Raw genomic sequence first — 16202 nt, forward strand, 5'->3', positions numbered from 1 at the left:
CTGAAAGGGCCCTTCCTTCACTGCCCGCCCTAAAGAACGGGGCCAACTCTGTTGCTCTTCTTCTGTTGCCCCGTTTGCTTTTCAGTACTTATCATGATGGGAAAGTGTCTCATGTATGTATTGTTTAAGTCTGCTATTTGTCTACTTCCATTAGCACGTAAGCTCCATGAAGGCAGGGACTTTTTCCAAGCCAACTATAAATTTTCCAGATTAAAAGAGCAATTTATAAAACCTCATGGGCCTCATGATCATTGCAGCATTATTCACAACAGCCAACACATGGAAACGACCTGTGTCCATTGGTGGATGACTGGATAAACAAGATGTGAAATTCTATATAAATATATATATGTAATTATACATACACGTATGTACATATACACACAATGGAATATCATTCATCCATAAAAAAAAGAAGGAAATCCTGCCCTTTGTGACAACATGGATGGACTAGAGGGCATTATGCCAAGGGAAATAAGTCAGAGAAAGACAAAAATACTGTACAATCTCTTTTACGTGGAGTCTAAAACAAAACAACGTAAAACCTCAGAGGTGTTTATTCTTTGGATTCTTTTCTCTCACTGCTCTCTGTCTACTTTTGTAAATGGAAAGTTGGATTTAAGATCTGCTTCTATGTTTTTCAAGCTTCCCTGGTGGCTCAGAGGGTAAAGAATGTGCCCATGATGTGGGAGACCTGGGTTCGATCTCTGGGTAGGGAAGATCTGGAGAAGAGAATGGCAACCCACTCCAGTATGTTTGCCTGGAGAAATCCATGGACAGAGAAGCCTAGAAGGCTACTGTCCAGGTGGTTGCAAAGAGTTGGACACAACTGAGCAAATAACACTTTCACTGTTTTCTGTTTCCCAAGGCTTTATCAGGCTCTGCCGAGACCAAGCAATGAATTCCATGTTTTATTTCACAAACACACACCACTCGGCCCATGTGCAGTGTTCTCCCCTCTCAGGAGCTCCGCAGGGCAGTGCTGGTCCCGTTTCACAGGCACGTCTCTGCAGCCCCGGACATGGGAGGGCTGGAGAAGGACACTGGTCCAGCTCCTTCCCTCATGAAAGACAAGCAGCTGATCCAGCTGCCTTACCTTTGTGGGGTCTCCTGGCATGGGGGCTGAAATGCAGGGCCGATTCCTGCAAGGGTGGAGAGCTGTCTTTGAGGAATGGACAGCCTTCCGCAGTGTTTGCTCCAGAACCACTTGGGAGCAGCTAAGCAGGGGCCCTGCTCTACCCAACAGAATATCAGTCTTTACTGGAAACATACAATTCAGTGACATTTCCGGCTCATAAAATTCAGAGTCTCCAACTTCCTGTCTGTTCCTCCGAGGGCTGTGCTTCTGGCACGGCCACTGTGTCTTCAGCGGGATTTCACAGGCAGAGTGTGATCTGCTGGCCTGAATTGCTGTGAACCCTGAACACATAATCTCACAAAAATGAAAACAGTCTTCCCTTAGTTGGAAGATTATATTGTAATATTATGGAACATATAGCATCTGTGCTAACGATTTCTATAAGCTATCTGCTGTGATTATTTCAAAAAGGGCTTACAGTAAAAGATCCCTGAAACCTATTTCTACTGTATCAGATACATTCTGAATTTTTGCACAACCAGAGGGCCAAACTCAAGCTCAGCAACATGTATGTTAAATGGATGAAGTCTCTTCCCTCTGAACCTTGAAAAGGGCTGAAGCACTGGGGAATAATGATTCAGTTGACTTCATGTTGCTCCTTAAGACTTTTGGCATCATTACAGCAAAGCCACATTTGACTCAGGAATAAAGTTCAATGACTGTTTCTTACAAGACTCCTGAAAATTAAAAAAGGATACAGTAAAGGCAGGCAAAGAAGTAAAAATTACAGACAGTCACAGAGAAGAAAGCTTCAGAACCAGGTACAGCCTGTCCTCGGTGACTCACTGAGTAACTGTCTCTGCACATTTATAACAATGGCTCTGTGGGACCTGAGCAGACCCTTTCGGCGGCTCCGTCTCAGGACCTAAATTTGCCCAATCAGCCTAGCCGCAGTTCAACTCTGGAGCTTGCTGTCAAAATGCAAAATATCTGGAAGGATTTCCACATCAAAACACTGCCAAATGTGAATTTTTGCTCAGAATGAATTTGTAAGTGAGAAGAAAAGATGCCAGATTGGAGAATTTTCAAGAAACACTCTGCTCACTTGTTCTCAACGTCAGATTTCCAGGCTGTGGATGATCCTACATAAACTCAACTTCTTATGGATAAAGGACAGACAGTTCCATGAAACAGGCTTTGACTGTGGGGTCCAGGTGCTTTCTAAACTATTAACTTTACACCTTAATGATTCTTTTAGAACAAGGTTAGAAAAAAAGTGAAAGTCCGACTCTTTGCGACCCCATGGACTATACAGTCTATGGAATTCTCCAGGCCAGAATACTGGAGTAGGTGGCCTTTCCCTTCTCCAAGGGATCTTGCCAACCCAGGGATTGAACCCAGGTCTCCCGCATTGCAGGCAGATTCTTTACCAGCTGAGCCACAAGGGAAGCCCAAGAATACTGGAGTGGGTAGCCTATCCTTTCTCCAGCAGATCTTCCCGACCCAGGAATTGAACTGGAGTCTCCTGCATTGCAGGTGGATTCTTTACCAACTGAGCAATGAGGGAAGACCAGAACAAAGTTAATGTCACATCAAACTATTGGGTTGCTTAATTAGTAGCTGTTATTAAAGAAATTAGACATTTATCCACCAAGGAAAGATTAATTCATGTTGTTGATAAGCCTGTTTAAATAGTAATAATATTTTACTTTTACATCTTGTGCCCTCTACATATTAATAACTAGATATGAAGGTGCCGTAGGTATATCAACTTTTGGGGAAGGCACAGTTGATTTACCATATTATATCAGTTTCAGGCGTATAGCATAGTGATTCACAGTTGTTACGAGGTTATGCTCTATTCATAGTTACTATAAAGTACTGGCTATATTCCTGGGTCAGGGAACTTTTAGCTGGTTTATTGTATACCTAGTAGTTCACGCCTCGTACTCCTCCATTCTCCCTACGTTGCCCCTCCATCACTCCGGTTCCCACTGGTAACCACAGTTTTGTTCTCTATATCTGTGAGTCTGTTTCTTGTTATATTCACTAGTTTGTTTTATTTTTTAGCGTCATTTAAATGTCTTTCTCTGACTTATTTCACTTAGCATAATACCCTCCAAGTCCATCCATGTTATTGCAAATGGCAAAATTCAATTCTTTTATAGCTGAGTAATATCAATGGTTGGAGAAGGCAATGGCACCCCACTCCAGTACTCTTGCCTGGAAAATCCCATGGACGGAGGAGCCTGGTAGGCTGCAGTCCATGGGGTCGCTAAGAGTCGGACACAACTGAGTGACTTCACTTTCACTTTTCACTTTCATGCATTGGAGAAGGAAATGGCAACCCACTCCAGTGTTCTTGCCTGGAGAATCCTAGGGACAGGGGAGCCTGGTGGGCTGCCGTCTACGGGGTCACATAGAGTCAGACACGACTGAAGTGACTTAGCAGCAGCAGCAATATCAATCGTATATACACACCACATTGTCCTTATCCATTCATCTGCTGATGGACACTTAGGTTGCTTCCATGTCTGAGCTATTATAAGCAGTGCTACAATGAATACTGGGGTGTGTGTTTTTTTTTTCCCAATTACTGTTTTGGTTCCTTTTGGGATACATGCCCAGGAGTGGAATTGCTAGACCGAACAGTAGCTCTGTTTAGCTTTTTGAGGATCCTCCATATTGTTTTCCATAGTGGCCGCATGGGTTTACATTCCTACCACCGGTGCACAAGGGTTCTCTTTTCTCCACATCCTCACCAACACTTGGCATTCGTTATTATTATTTTTTTAATGACAACCATTCTGACAGGTGTGAGGTGGTATCTCATTGTGGTTTTGATTTGCATTTCCCTCATGATTAGAAATACTGGGCCTCTTTTCATGTGCCTGTTGGCCATCTGTGTGTCTTCTTTGGAAAAATGTCCCGGATAAACTGAAGATGATGCATCAAGAAGGAGCAAATGAGAATTTTTTTCCACTTTGTCCAGCTCCACTGGCCCTGAGAGGCAGAGCCCTTTGTCCCTGGATTCTGGGTAACACAGTGTACACAGAGGCAGCAGCTGAGCCATGCGGGCAGTGAGGCACTCTCCTACCCCACCCCTAAGGACAGGGCAGCATCTTCCTGAAGAAAAACAGCCTCCTGTTGGCAGGACCTGCCATGTGCCGTCCTTCAACGAGGACTTCATTCAGGCTGGCAGGGGGGCCTGTCCAGATCCCCAACTGTTGTGGGCTGAATGTCCAGTCCCCCTAAAATTCCTGTGTTGAAACCTCATACCCGAGGTGATAGTATTAGTGGGTAGCATTTGCGGGGTGACTGCAGAGCCTTGCGATAAAAGCAGCACTGTTTTGTAACAGAGGCCCCAGAGACCATGCCATGAGCACACAATAGGCCTTCTGCAACCCGGCAAAGGGCCCTCACCGGACCCTGAATCTGCTGGTGCCATGACCCTGGACTTCCCAGGCCTTAAAAATGTGAGAAATACATTTTTGTTGCCACCCAGTCTCTGGTATTTCCTTTTTTTACAGCAGCCCATGAGGGGAAGACACCAACCTTCCTTCCACTGCCCCCCATTCACCCCTGGATGTGTTATGCTCCCCCACTTGGTGCTTCTACACAAATGCTTTCTCTGACCAAGTCCTACCTGTTCTCCAAGATCTGTGATGTCCCCAGGTCCTCCCGCTGCCCTGCACCCACCTCTCTGGGATCTCTGTTCTGCAGTGCAGTGCTTTCTGTACCTACTGTCGTGGGTCTCCTCCCTCCTCCTCAGGGCCCAGCGCAGGGCCTGAGTGCTCTATGGGAGTGGAAGAAATACATAAATACAACTGGGGTGCACTTGTAGTCCCACGAGCTCTTGCTGAAATTCACCATTTGGAATATAAGCAAAGCTTCTCAACACACTTAGGCATGATGTCCTGAAGTTGACCAGATGTTGGACATGGGCTTTGCTGATCAAGTGGAAGAGATTTTATATGTAGCATACAAGAAAGATTCAGAAGAAATCCCCAAACATTGGTATTTTCTGCAACTTGTCCTCATTGGGTGTATAATGTTGCTAAGAAATACATGAAACCTACAAATGAATAGGCAGTCCCGATTGGTAAAAAGACACAGAAAAGAGCAATAACTGTAGAGCCTCTGGCTATCAAGTGCCACTGGACTGAGAGGGCAGCAGTTATTGGGGACGTGAGCTGAGTGTACAGTGGTTATTAAGGGTGCACTGTCACATTTTGTGAAACGAAGGAAGAAACCCAGTTGTCACAGAATGTGGCCATAAAGCAGGATGCCCAGTCTTTACATGGAGACATTCCATAGAAGGAAGGGGAAATCACCCTGAAAGGTTTTAGAAACGATGATATTGGAGTTCTGGTTGCAACCAATGTTGCTGCACATAGGTTAGACATCCCTGAGGTTGATCTGGTTGTTCCAAGTTCTCCACGAAAGGATGTGGAGTCCTACATTCACCATTCTGGGTGAACAGAGCTGGAAAGACCAGGGTTTGCATCTGCTTTTATCAGCACAAGGAAGAATACCAGTTAGCCCAGTTCAGTTCAGTTCAGTTTAGTCACTCAGTCGTGTCTGACTCTTTGCGACCCCATGAATCGCAGCACGCCAGGCCTCCCTGTCCATCACCAACTCCCAGAGTTCACTCAGACTCATGCCCATCAAGTCAGTGATGCCATCCAGCCATCTCATCTTCTGTTGTCCCCTTCTCCTCCTGCCCCCAATCTGTCCCAGCATCGGAGTATTTTCCAATGAGTCAACTCTTCTCATGAGGTGGCCAAAGGATTGGAGTTTCAGCTTTAGCATCATTCCTTCCAAAGAAATCCCAGGGCTGATCTCCTTCAGAATGGACTGGTTGGATCTCCTTGCAGTCCAAGGGACTCTCAAAAGTCTTCTCCAACACCACAGTTCAAAAGCATCAATTCTTCGGCGCTCAGCCTTCTTCACAGTCCAACTCTCATATCCATACATGACCACAGGAAAAACCATAGCCTTGACTAGACAAACCTTTGTTGGCAAAGTAATGTCTCTGCTTTTGAATATGCTATCTAGGTTGGTCATAACTTTCCTTCCAAGGAGTAAGCGTATTTTAATTTCATGGCTGCAGTCACCATCTGCAGTGATTTTGGAGCCCCAAAAAATAAAGTCTGACACTGTTTCCACTGTTTCCCCATCTATTTGCCATGAAGTGATGGGACCAGATGCCATGATCTTCGTTTTCTGAATGTAGAGCTTTAAGCCAACTTTTTCACTCTCCACTTTCACTTTCATCAAGAGGCTCTTTAGTTCCTCTTCACTTTCTGCCATAAGGATGGTGTCATCTGCATATCTGAGGTTATTGATATTTCTCCTGGCAATCTTGATTCCAGCTTGTGCTTCTTCCAGCCCAGCGTTTCTCATGATATACTCTGCATATAAGTTAAATAATCAGGGTGACAATGTACAGCCTTGACGTACTCCTTTTCCTATTTGGAACCAGTCTGTTGTTCCATGTCCAGTTCTAACTGTTGCTTCCTGACCTGCATATAAATTTCTCAAGAGGCAGATCAGGTGGTCTGATATTCCCATCTCTTTCAGAATTTTCCACAGTTTATTGTGATCCACACAGTCAAAGGCTTTGGCATAGTCAATAAAGCAGAAATAGATGTTTTTCTGGAACTCTCTTGCTTTTTCCATGATCCAGCGGATGTTGGCAATTTGATCTCTGGTTCCTCTGCCTTTTCTAAAACCAGCTTGAACATCAGGAAGTTTACAGTTCACATATTGCTGAAGCCTGGCTTGGAGAATTTTGAGCATTACTTTACTAGGGTGTGAGATGAGTGCAATTGTGTGGTAGTTTGAGCATTCTTTGGCATTGCCTTTCTTTGGGATTGGAATGAAAACTGACCTTTTCCAGTCCTGTGGCCACTGCTGAGTTTTCCAAATTTGCTGGCATATTGAGTGCAGCATTTTCACAGCATCATCTTTCAGGGTTTGAAATAGCTCAACTGGAATTCCATCACCTCCACTAGCTTTGTTCATGGTGATGCTTTCTAAGGCCCACTTGACTTCACATTCCAGGATCTTTGGCTCTAGGTCAGTGATCACACCATCGTGATTATCTGGGTCATGAAGATCTTTTTTGTACAGTTCTTCTGTGTATTCTTGCCATCTCTTCTTAGTATCTTCTGCTTCTGTTAGGTCCATACCATTTCTGTCCTTTATCGAGCCCATCTTTGCATAAAGTGTTCCCTTGGTATCTCTAATTTTCTGGAAGAGATCTCTAGTCTTTCCCATTCTGTTGTTTTCCTCTATTTCTTTGCATTGATCGCTGAAGAAGTCTTTCTTATCTCTTCTTGCTATTCTTTGGAACTCTGCATTCAGATGCTTATATCTTTCCTTTTCTCCTTTGCTTTTCGCTTCTCTTCTTTTTATAGCTATTTGTAAGGCCTCTCCAGACAGCCATTTTGCTTTTTTGCATTTCTTTTCCATAGGGATGGTCTTGAACCTTGTCTCCTGTACAATGCCACGATCCTCAGTCCATAGTTCATCAGGCACTCTATCTATCAGATCTAGGCCCTTAAATCTATTTCTCACTTCCACTGTATAATCATAAGGGATTTGATTTAGGTCATACCTGAATGGTCTAGTGGTTTTCCCTACTTTCTTCAATTTCAGTCTGAATTTGGCAATAAGGAGTTCATGGTCTGAGCCACAGTCAGCTCCTGGTCTTGTTTTTGCTGACTGTATAGAGAATCTCCATCTTTGGCTGCAAAGAATATAATCAATCTGATTTCGGTGTTGACCATCTGGTGATGTCCATGTATAGAGTCTTCTCTTGTGTTGTTGGAAGAGGGTGTTTGCTATGACCAGTGCATTTTCTTGGCAAAACTCTATTAGTCTTTGCCCTGCTTCATTGCGTATTCCAAGGCCAAATTTGCCTGTTACTCCAGGTGTTTCTGGACTTCCTACTTTCGCATTCCAGTCCCCTATAATGAAAAGGACATCTTTTTTGGGTGTTAGTTCTAAAAGGTCTTGTACGTCTTCATAGAACCGTTCAACTTCAGCTTCTTCAGCATTACTGGTTGGGGCATAGACTTGGATTACTGTGATATTGAATGGTTTGCCTTGGATATGAACAGAGATCATTCTGTCGTTTTTGAGATTGCATCCAAGTATTGCATTTCGGACTCTTTTGTTGACCATCATGGCTACTCCATTTCTTCTGAGGGATTCGGGCGGGTCATGGTGGAGAGATCTGACAGAATGTGGTCCACTGGAGAAGAGAATGGCAAACCAATTCAGTATTCTTGCCTTGAGAACCCCATGAACAGTATGAAAAGGCAAAATGATAGGATACTGAAAGAGGAACTCCCTAGGTCAGTAGGTGCCCAATATGCTACTGGAGATCAGTGGAGAAATAACTCCAGAAAGAATGAAGGGATGGAGCCAAAGCAAAAACAATACCCAGCTGTGGATGTGACTGGTGATTGAAGCAAGGTCCGATGCTGTAAAGAGCAATATTGCATAGGAACCTGAAATGTCAGGTCCATGAATCAAGGCAAATTGGAAGTAGTCAAACAAGAGATGGCAAGAGTGAATGTCGACATTCTAGGATTCAGTGAACTAAAATGGACTGGAATGGATGAATTTAACTCAGATGACCATTATATCTACTACTGCAGGCAGGAATCCCTCAGAAGAAATGGAGTTAGCCCAAGTGGAGCAAAAAGTGAGAGTTAAATTTAAGCGAATAGGTATTCCTTCTGCAGCAGAGATAATAAAAAAGCTTCTAGCAAAGGTGCCATCAGGCTCTTGGACTCTGTGCCTCCCACTGCAATTGGTCACTTCAAGCAGTCAGCTGAGAAGCTGATTGAGGAGAAGGGAGCTGTGGAAGCTTTGGCAGCAGCCCTGGCCCAATTCTCCGGTGCCACATCAATAGATCAGCGCTCCTTGATCAACTCAAATGCGGGCTTTGTGACCATGATCTGTGATGCTCAACTGAAACGCCAAACATTAGTTATACTTGGAAAGAACTTAAAGAGCAACTGGGTGAGGATATTGATTCCAAAGTGAAGGGAATGGTCTTTCTCAAAGGAAAGCAGGGTGTTTGCTTTGATATCCCTACTGTATCAGTAACAGAAGAACAGGAAAAGTGGAATGATTCATGGCGATTGGAACCTTTCTGTGGCCACAGAGCAACCAGAGCTAGAAGGACAATGAGAGCGATGTCACAACGGGGGAAGGCAATTGAGGCTTCAGGGGACAGCGCGAGAACAGCCGAGGTGTCAGGGGACAGTGGGAAAGAAGTAAAAGCTTCAGAGGACAGCAATCAGGAGGTGGCAACGAAAGTAACAGATTCCAAAACAAAGGCCAGAAGCAGAGTTTTAATAAAGCATTCCGACAGAAATTTGAAGAAAAGGATTTATTTGGCAAAAACAACTGTGTTCGGCAACATGGGACTGAACATTGTTTTTCATACAAAGTTAAAAGCACACTGTTATTTCCTTCCTAACCACTTGCTCAGAGTCCATCTCTTCGAGAGAGGTAAGCTTCATCTAAATTATTTAATCTGTGGTGACTGTCAGTTATAACTTTATTGCTACTTCTATCTTGGGTATTCCTTTGGAAAAAGTGTATGGATTCATTACATATTCTAATATATTGTCTATAGATTATAAGATAAAGTCAAGCATGTATCTGCTGATACTTTTTTAGTTGATCTGTCTTTTATACTTAGAATGTCTCTTAGTAGGCTTCCTGGTGGCTCAGATGGTAAAGAATCTGCCTGCAATGCAGACCTGTGTGTCAATCCCTGGGTTGGGAAGATCCCCTGGAGAAAGAAATGCCAACCCAATTCAGTATTCTTGGCTGCAGAATTCCATGCACATAGGAAGGAGCCTGGCAGCCTAGAGTCCATGAGGTCACAAACAGCTGGACGCGACTGAGTGACTATCACTCACTCTTTGCTGTTGCTCAGTTTGCCCAGTCATGTCCACCAATTTGCAACTTCATGGACTGCAGCAGGCCAGGTCTCCCTGTACCTCACCATCTACTGGAGTTTGCCCAAGTTCATGTCCATTGAATCGGTGATGCCATCCAGCCGTCTCATCCTCTTACGCCCTCTTCTCCTTCTGCCCTTGACCTTTCCCAGCATCAGGGACTTTTCCAATGAGTCATCTGTGCACATCAGATGACCAAAATACTGGAGCTTCAGCTTCAGCATCAGTCTTTCCAGTGAATATTCAGGGTTGATCTCCCTTAAGATTGACTAGTTTGATCTCCTTGCTGTCTAAGGGACTTTCAGGAGTCTTCTCCAGCACCACAGTTCAAAGGCATCAATTCTTTGGTGTTCTGGCTTCTTTACAGTCCAGCTCTCACTGGGAAGACCACAGCCTTGACTATGTGGACCTTTGTCAGCAGAGTGATATCTCCACTTTTCAACACACTGTCTATGTTTGTCATCACTTTCCTGCCAAGAAGCAATCATCTGATTTCATGGCTGCAGTCACCATCTGCAGTGATTTTGGAGCCCAAGAAGAGAAAATCTGTCACTACTTCCACCTTTTCCCCTTCTATTTGCCATGAAGTATGGGGGCTGGATGCCATGATCTTAGTTTTTTTAATATTTAGTCTTAAGTCGGCTCTTTCACTCTCCTCCTTCACCCTCATCAAGGCTCTTTAGTTCCTCTTCATTTTCTGCCATTAGAGTGGTATCATCCGCATATCTGAGGTGCTTGTTGCTTCTCTCACCTATCTTGATTCCAGCTTGTAACTCATCTAGACCAGCATTTTTCATGATGTGCTCAGCACATAGGTTAAACAAACAGGGTGACAGCAGACAGCCCTGTTGTACTCCTTTCCCCCTCTTGAACCAATCAATTGTTCCACACAGGGTTCTAACTGTTGCTTCTTGACCTGCATACAGGTTTCTCAGGAGACAAGTAAGATGGCCTGGTATTCCCATCTCATGATCCACACAGTCTAAGGCTTTAGTGTAGTCAGTGAAACAGAGATAGATGATTTTTTCAAACTCCCTTGCTTTCTCTATAATCCAGCAAGTGTTGGCAATTTGATCTCTAGTTCCTCTTTCTTTTCTAAACCCAGCTTGGACATCTGGAAGTTCTTGGTTCACTCTCTCTGTTGGTAAAAGGTGACTTTTAAAAAAGATACAATCAACACATGGAGAAAGATACAATGATTGTCAAAGATTTTAACTCATTAATCAAAGAATCAAAAAGAAATTACAGTTGGCTCAAATGAAAACTGGAAGAATATTGGCATTAATTTATAAATTGAAGCAAAATGGAACTACACCCAGGGAATGCACATGTGTGTGCTCAGTCATATACAACTATTTGAGACCCCGTGGACTGTAGATGCTCCTCCATCCATGGGATTTCCCAGGCAAGAATACTGGAGTGGGTTACCATTTCCTTCTCCAGGGAATCTTCCCTACCCAGGGATTGAACCCATGTCTCCTGTGTCTCCTGCCTGCGCAGGCAGATTCTCTACCACTGAGTCACCCGGGAATCCCACCACAGGGAATAATCCATAGCAAACTACTGGACACAATTGATTTGTATTTCTGTGGACAAAAATCATGGATCATTACCAGTTTTTTGTTTTTTTACAAATTAATGAGTTGTAAAATAGCATAAAGACAGCAAAAGGAGCAGAGAACCTGCAGAATCAGGTTACCCAGACATGTTTCCATCGCATATACCCAGTGAGCTTCTCAGTCCATTTCATAGTTTTTTGTTTTTGTTTTTGTTTACAATTTTTCCTTTTACTGCTTTAAGTTTGAAACTGTCAAAAATGTCAAAAAAAACTTTCAAGTGTTTTATAAATGGCAACAGCAGGGAGATGGCAATTGAAACACCTATTTCAACCATCAGAAGATGCATTTTTTTTTTTTTTACAATTTTACTTATTTATGTTTATTTTGGCTGTGCTAAGCCCTCGTTGTTTTGCACAGACTTTGTCTAGTTGCAGTGAGCAGGCGCTACTGTGTAGCTGTTGTGGTTTCTCACTGTGGTGGCTTCTCTCATTGCAAAGCACGGGCTCTAGGGTGTACAGGCTCAATAGTTGTGGTGCACCGGCCTACTTGCCCCTTGGCATGCGGGTCCTGTACCAGGGATTAAACCCATGTCCCCTACATTGGCAGGTAGATTTTTAACCCCTGGATCATCAGGGAAGCCTGATACATTTAGTTTTGAAAGCAGTATGTGAAAAAAGCTATTCTAGATTAAGGTGGAAAAAAAAAAGGAAAAAGTGAATTCACTGTAAGTTCAGATGTATCTAAAATAATCAGATACATATGCATACAAGTTAGCACTATCAAAAAATTTTATGAATTTGGAAGTAATCTAAAATATATTTCATAAATCTTTCTGATGTCTCTTCAAGCATAAAATTACAGTTTGAATGGGTAAAAAGAAGCTCTGTGCAAACCAACATGATGAGTGTCCTCAACTCTGCATGTTGAATTTCTTAGACAACTGGAAGGAGATGTCAGTTACAATCAAAGCTAGAACACAGTCCAATGGCTTTACATGAAGCATTTGCAGCCTCCTCACTTGTCAACAGACTTTCTTTCTTGGGTTATAAATATTCCATGTGTGTGGTGGCTGTGTTCCCTGTCAACTTGGTTAAGCTGGAACTATTTTTTTTAATATAATTTTATTTATTATTTTTGGCTGTGCTGGGTCTTCCTTGCAGGCTTTCTCTAGTTGCAGAGAGTGGGGGCTACTCTCTAGTTGCGGTGCCTGGGCTTCTCAGCTCGTTGACTTCTCTTGTTGTGGAGCACAGGCTCTAGGGCATGTTGGCTTCAGCAGCTGTGGTGCAGGCTCAGTAGCTGCCGTTCCCAGGCTCTAGAACACAGGCTCAAAAGTTGTGGTGCATCGGCTTAGTGGGATGTAGGATATTCCCAGATTAGGGATCAAACCCCTGTCTCCTGCAGTGGCAGACAGATTCTTGACCACTGAGCCACCAGGGAAGCCCTGAAGCTATGTTTTGTGCAGTTCCTTCCCTGGGCTGTCTGGGCTGGGCTGGCCACAGGAGTGGTCAGCCGGAGACCCAGGGGCAGTAAAGGAGCAGCCACTCCGTCTGCAGCTGCACCCCTTCCCAGGTGCAGAGTGCTGGCTCACCTGTGGGGAGGAGGCAGGTATCTCCTTTGGGAGCAGGTGTGAGCACAGCCCTGCGGCAGAGGCACCTCCTTGCCTTCAGATCCTGGCCCATCTGCTTACGTTGTTGCCTGCGTGCTTATCTGCAGCCACGTCAGTATACTCTCATCTTAACAAGGTTAGGTCTTCCAATCTGTGAATATGGGCTGTCTTTCCATTTAGGTATGTCTTTTTTAGTTTCTTTCAGCGATGTTTTCAATATTGTTCAGTCTTTTATTTTTATGCTATTGCAAATGAAATGGTTTTCATAATTTCCATTAAAAATTCTTCATTGTTAGTGTATAGAAATGCTTCTGACTTTTGTATGATGATTGTATCCTGCCCCTTTGCTGCATTAGGTTCTTAGTTCTAAAAGTTGTTTTTTGGCATTTTTTAGGATTTTCTACATATAAAGTCAGGTCACCAGTGAACAGAGATAAATTTTATTTCTTCCTTTCCAATTTGGGTAACTTTGATCCCCTTATCTTGCCTAATTCTTCTAAAACTTCCAATAATGCATTAAATGGAAGTGACAAAGTGGGCATCCTTATCTTACTGCTGATCTTATGGGAAAAGCTTTCAGTCTTTCACTACTGAGAATGATGTTAGATGTAGGGTTTTCAGACGTGGACTTTATGATATTGAGGAAGTTTCCTTTTATTCCTAGTTTTTTTGAGTGTTTTTTAATCATGAAAGGGTGGTGAATTTGTCTAAGGCTTTTACTGCACCAATTGAGATTACAATGTAATGTTTTCTTCATCCTATTAATGTGGGTATCATGTGACCATACTTTGCATTCCTGGAATATGTCCCACTTGGTCATGGTGTACAATCCTCTCACTATGCAGCTGATTTTAGCTTTCTGGTATTTTGTTGAGATTTTTTGCTTCAATATTCATGAGGGATGTTGGTCTGCAGTTTCCTCTTCTTGCACGGTCTTTGTCAGGCTTTGATATCGTGTAATGCCGACTTCATAACATCCATTAGAAAGTGTTCCCTCATCTTTAATTTTTGGGGAAAATTTGAGAGGACTGGCATTAATTCTTCCCTAAATCCTTGGTAAAATTCACCAGTGAAGCCATCTAGATCTGGGGCTTTTCTTTGTTGGGAGATTTTTTTTAAAATTACTGATTCAATCTTACTGGTTATAGGTCTATTCAGATTTTCTATTTCTTCAGAATTCAGTTTCAGAAGATTGTGTTTCTAGGAATCTGTCCCTTTCATCTAGGTTATATCACTTTTTTAGTATACAATTGTTCATGACAGTCTCTTATAATACTTATTTCTGTGTAGTTCGTTACATACCCACTTTTATTTCTGATTTTAATCATGAAAAAAAAAAGTAGTCTTTTTCTTAGTCAATGTAGCTAAGGGTTTGTCAGTTTCATTGATCCTCTCAAAGGACCATCATTTGATTACATTGATTTTCTTGATTGTTTTCTTATTCTCTGTTTTTCTCCACTCTAATCTTCATTGTTTCTTTCTACTAGCTTTGGGTTTAGTTTGTGCTTCCTTGCCTCGTTCCTTATGCTATAAGATTAGGTAATTAATTTGAGATCTTTTTCTTTTTTAATGTATATATTTACAGCCATACATTTCCCTGTTTACACTGCTGTCACTGCATCCCATAAGTTTCGGTAAATTGTATTCTTGGGAAATTAGAAAACTTCCCTTGTGATTTCTCTTTTGACACACTCACTGGTTAAGAGTGTATTGATTAACTTCTACATGCTTGTGAATTATCCAGATTTTTTTCTGTTAATGATTTAAGTTTCATTTGTGATAAGAAAAGATACTTTTTATGGTTCTTATCTTTTAAAATTTATTTTAAAACTTGTTTTGTGACAGATGCTCATCCTGGAGACTGTTCCATGTGCACTTGAGAAAACCGTGGGTGATACTGTTGCTGAGTCCAAGTTGTCCAAGTTGTCCATATTATGGCTTGGTCCTCAATTTCTTTCCCAATCTTCTGCTTCATGGTTGTCTCCATTATCAGAAGTGGGGTGCCAAAGACTCCAACTGTTATGCAGAACTGCTTATTTCTGCTTTTAAGACTCGAAGGAGGAGCTAGTGATGTAAGCTTGGAGTTTATTCAAAGAATGAGGGGGAAGCTGGCCTTCTCTTCTGCCCCACTTTTCCTCTGGTTATAAAAGTGTAGCCCAGTAAGTTCTTGGGGTGGAGCTCTTCTGCCTGCCTGCTCATATCCTTCACAAGAATCCTATACTAACAAATCCACTTCTTACCTCTCACTCTGTCTCTGACCGAATTCCTACTGTGTTGAGACATAAAGAACCTAAGCTTCATTAAGCTGAGTGAGACAGCTGTGTGGTTTCAGTTGGAACCAGAAGACTGATGATTAATATTCCTGAAACATCACCCTGTGACCTCACCACCAGTCAGAAGAATGTACCTGAGCTGGTCCCACACCCTGAGACCCTCACACCAGTTGTTGCCTTAAAAACTTCCCTGAAAGTCCTTGGGGTGTTCAAGTCTTTCCAGCACCAGCTGCTTGTTCTCCTTGCTTGGCGCCTATGACTAAACTCTGTACTTTTCTTCACCACAACCAGGTAGACTGGCTTTGGCGCTCATCAGGTGAGCAAACCTGAGTTTGGCTTGGCAGCATGAGGATTAATTTAGGCTGATTATGTTTAAGGCCCCAAAGACTCAGGAAGAACCTCTGACCTTTCCCCTAACTGCTTAAGGATGTGGACAGAAGATCTTATTCTAGAAGTGTCTTGGAAGCAGTGATAAATGACCAGAGAAGAAAATGTCTTGATAATATGATAAATATTAATATTTTAAAGCCTTTAAAATTGTACTTCTGAAAACTGGAAAAAAATGTTTTACTGAAAGTAGTAAATAATATGTAGGATGGAAGGGCAGTGATTAAAAAGTATGTTTATGTGAAAGGTGTATAAGAAACTAAAAATAGATGTGTTAGCTTCCCTGGTGTCTCAGATAGTAAAGAATTTGCC

The 16202-nt window shown here is 42.7% G+C and overlaps 1 pseudogene; it reads left to right on the plus strand.

Annotated features, from left to right (window-relative positions):
* The first annotated feature begins 940 nt into the window (after positions 1 to 940).
* Positions 941 to 9797, plus strand: LOC133260167 (nucleolar RNA helicase 2-like; annotated as a pseudogene).
* The last annotated feature ends 6405 nt before the right edge of the window (positions 9798 to 16202 follow it).

Source organism: Bos javanicus, chromosome 14 (assembly GCF_032452875.1).
Source record: "Bos javanicus breed banteng chromosome 14, ARS-OSU_banteng_1.0, whole genome shotgun sequence".
NCBI classification, from domain to species: Eukaryota; Metazoa; Chordata; class Mammalia; order Artiodactyla; family Bovidae; genus Bos; species Bos javanicus.